Here is a 4,524-nt window from a genome sequence, read left to right on the forward strand (position 1 = left end):
AAACAGATAAATATAAGCAAATTAAACACCAGAAAAAAGAAAGCAAAAAAGAAAAAAAAATAAAAATAAAAAAAAAGAGAAAAAGAAAGATTGGTGGAGGACAGGGCAGGGCATCCAAGCTCCGTCTGAACACACAGACTGGGATGGAGTTCCAGTGGGCCCAAAGGTGATTGGGAGTGGGGGATGGCCGTATCTCTGTTCACCAAGTGTGGGATATAAGAGTAAGCTCAATTTCAGGCCTGAAGGGTGACTATAAGCTGTAGTCTCAAGGGTTTCACAAGTATCTATCAGATGAATAACCTTGACTTTTTTTTTATGATTTTGAGTTTTGTACCACATTTTTCTCCCTCTCTATAAAGGATCTCCTATTCTGATCCCTTTCTGAATAGTTGACAATGGTAGCTGGTCACCATCTAGATCTTCTGTCTCATGATCATGTAGGCTGAAGTTTTCATGGTCCATTAGTCTCTTGTACTAATTGTTTCCATGGGTCTTTAGTTTTCTTCATTCTTCTTTGCTCTGGAAAAAGAGGACTAGTTGTTGCATTTTAGATGAACACTTGCTAGCTTTCAAGGCCACAGCCTTTACTCACTAAAGTAGGATATAGAACAATGTTTTTGTGTAGTATGCTATGCCAATTTAGGTTGATGTCTCCTGCAACTATGGTCCCTAGCCTGTGGGCCCAATGAGTAATTCCCTCATAGTGTTTGGCTAAGTTATCATCACTTTACCCCATTACATCTAATACACATATATGTATGTATATATATGTGGACATCATTATAGCATATACAAATACATATGTAGAAATATCACCTGCCAAACTTATATATGGTGATATGTATATTCTCTTTTTCTCAGACATACACGATCATTTAGCCTGTCTACCTATGTATCCACCTATAAATTAATATTTGTTATTATGGATAATGCAGTACTGTGTGTGTAAAAGTGTTTATTTTTGTTGTCTGTACCTCTTGTTCTCTCTGTGTCGTCCTTTTCCTTACTATTACTATGTTGATCAATCAATTTAGTATATTGTCTTTCTCTTCACCCAAATCAATACTTGTGTCTTACCTATCTAGCAATTTTCCTTCCTCTCCCCTCCTATCCCTGGTAACTAACAACAACAAAAAAAGTTTCCTTCCATATGTAAACCTTTCCTTGACTTTTTACAATAGTGGATTAATACAATACTTTCCTTCTGTGATTGACTTATTTCACTCATCATAATGTCCTCCAATTTAATCTATGTTATGTTGTGTTTTGTGGATTCTACATTACTCTTTATTGTTGTTGTTATGTGCCGTTGAATCTGCCCCGACTCATAACGACCCCTCCTTGGGATTCCGAGGCGGTATCACTACAGAAGTAGGATTGCCCAACCTTTCTTCTGAGGAGCGACTGGTGGATTTGAACTGCCAGCCTTCTAGTTAACAGTCAAGTGCCTTAGGCACTATGCTACTAGAGCAATGGATAACAATCCATTTTATATACATATCACAGTTTGGTTCTCCATTCTTTTGTTGATGGGCACTTAGGTTGAAAAAAAACTCACTGCTGTGGATTCAAATGTGACTCATAGTGACACCTCCTTGGGTTTCCAAGGTGGCATCACGACAGAAGTAGATTGCCTAGTCTTCCTTCTGAGGAGTGGCTGGTGGGTTTGAATAGCCAGAGCTCCTAATGGCATATATTAGGGATGATAAATTTGCCTGTATCTTTAGTTTGATGAACTTTATAGTTTTAGATTTTACACACTTAAGTCTTTGATCCATCTGGAGTTATTTTTTGTGTATGGTGCGAGTTATGGATCTTGGTTCAATTTTCTGCAGATGGATATTGTTCTGGTTACCTAGTGCCAATCTGACAGAAATATACCACAAATGGGATGGCCTTAACAAACAGGAGTTTATCTTACAATTTGAAGGCTTTAAGTTCAAAGCACCAGCCTCTAGGGGCTGGGGGAAAGCCCCTCAAACTTGGGGTCCAGCTCTGCCTTCTGCTCCTGTCCCACTGGAGCTGGAGTTTTTTCTTCACTCAGACAACTGCTAGCTGCTGAGGCTGACAAACCCATCAGGCATAGTCCCAGTGTTACCAAACCACACAGAAGGCCATTTAAGTCCATTGTAAGTCCCAAGGTCGGCAGAGCATGGCAGGCTGCTGAACAATGATATGGCTACATGCAGGGTCCAAGTGTGCCATAAGTTAGAGACCATTCCCAAGGCTTCTCCTTATATACAGGAAGCAGACCACATCCCAAAGGCAGCTACTCAGCTGCCTGTGGTAGTTCTCACCATGGAGTTGACTGCCAGTCTCATCATGGAGAATAACTACCACCAGTTTCCCAGCCACTCAATCAGGCCCAGTCAAGTTGACACACAAACATAACTACCACAGATATCCAGTTTTCCTAGCATCATTTGTTAAAGAGTCTATCTCTTACTTATTTAATGGATGTCAGCCCTTTCTCAAAGATCAACTGATCATAAGTGTATGGATCTATTTCTGGGTTCTCAATTCTATTCATTTGCCTATGTGTCTGTCACTGTACCAATACCAGATTTTTTTAACTACTGTGACTGTGGTAGGTTTTGAGATCAGGGAGGGTGAGACCTCCTATTTTGTTTTTCTTCAGTAGTGCTTTGCTTATCCAAGGTCTCTTTCTTTTCCATATAAAATTAGTGATTGTCTTTTCCACATCCATAAAGAAAGTTGTTGGAATCTGGATTGGGAATGAATTGAATATATAGATTACTTTGGGGAAATATTGACATTTTCACAATGTTCAGTCTTCCTATCCATGAGCATGTTATGGTTTTTCCATTTATGTAGATAACTTATAGTTTCTTGAAGTAGTATTTTGCTACAATTTACAGTTGTATTATTTCAGCTTTAGCATGATATGTAACATGTGCACCTTAGTCCTCTATTCACAACCTCATTTTTGTTTTAGTCTTGGATGTACACATATGCATTTTAAAATACTCACTTTCAATTTTTTTGTTAAAGGCATCACTTGGTTGAATGGAACTCATCCTCTAGTATATTTCTCAAGAAAGCTTGATGGGTGCATAATTCTGTGAGCTAAAAAGTTATTTGTTGAAATATGTTGAATATGCTGAAATAATAATATGTTGAAATTTATTTTTCAAAATTTACTTTGTATTTGAAAGAAAGCTTGACTATACATAAACATACTTGGTTTCTACTTTTTACTTTTGAGGTTTTAATTGTTTGTTTTCATTTTTAATGTAAATGTTGTCTAATTGTTACCTGGTTTATGAAAAGATAATATACACAGTCTGATTTTTGCTTTTCAGAATTTTTGATCTTTTTGTCGGGAGGCTTGAGGATTTTATCTCAATTAAATCAATTACTTTTACTGGATATATCTCAGAGATTATCATTCTGAGTTAAATTTCTAGTTAAATAACCAGTGAGCTCTTTCAGTGTATTGATCTAGTATTACATTTCTGCAAAATCATCTTAGATTGTGATTTAAATATTAGCTTTATTTATTGTTTTGTTTTTATTTTTCAATGACTCATAATATTAATATTCTTTCATCATTACCTCTTTTCTATTTTTACAATTCCTGCTGACCACTTCGATTTATGTTTATTTCCCTACTTGTGTTCTCATCTTCCTTCTATGACTCATATTAAATTTTTGTTTCAGTCTAGTTTCCTTTGGATGCATTGTAATTTATTTTTCATTCTTGAAATAAATTTGTCTTTTCCTAGCATTTGCATTCTGAATTGAATCAACTCTCCTTCCATTTCTTCCTGTTTCTTATACACTAATGTTTTTAGTACTTGAATTTCTGATTCGAGGGTTTTATGTTTGATTCCAAAAATACTTATGTTGATATATTTAATTCTCTTTTGAATACTGACTTACATTTCTCTCCATTTTTTTTTTTGTTGTTTTTTCAGATGTGACATTTTGTGTCCTGACTTGTGAAATACTTATGTATAGATTTCAATTTTCTCTATTTATTTTCATGATATTAAGGTGTTTGAGATTATCCTTAATTATAACATCCCTGCCTTATTTCTCAATAAACAAACTCCAGATATTTTAATGGGTTTGTTTGCTTGTTTATTTGGTGGTGGCCAGGATTATACATTTTTCCATGGTGTAATTCTCTTTTCCCTTGCAAGACTCTACATTTCTTCCTTTGTTTTAAACCTCACTATAAAATTGTGCTATGCTTATCACTTCATTGAAGTGTCTTCTTTCTCCACCAGAAGATGTGCATTTCCAAGACTATTCCTTTACAAAGTAACGACCTATTTAAATTATGGCCGTCTGTTTAAATTTTGTCTTTTTTAAAAATAGTGCCTCCTACTTTAAACCATACATACTTTGAAATCTCTTTCCCACAGCATACGCACTTAAATGTCTGAAAATGTTTTCAGCAATATTCAATAAGAGATGGATTTAATATTTCTGCTTATAATGCCAAATCACCTCTAGAAACCTTTGCTACCCTCCATCTTCTCTCTTACATACATTTTT

Source organism: Orycteropus afer, unplaced genomic scaffold, assembly GCF_000298275.1.
Source record: "Orycteropus afer afer isolate SDZICR_OR568_19922 unplaced genomic scaffold, OryAfe1.0 scaffold00444, whole genome shotgun sequence".
NCBI lineage: Eukaryota > Metazoa > Chordata > Mammalia > Tubulidentata > Orycteropodidae > Orycteropus > Orycteropus afer.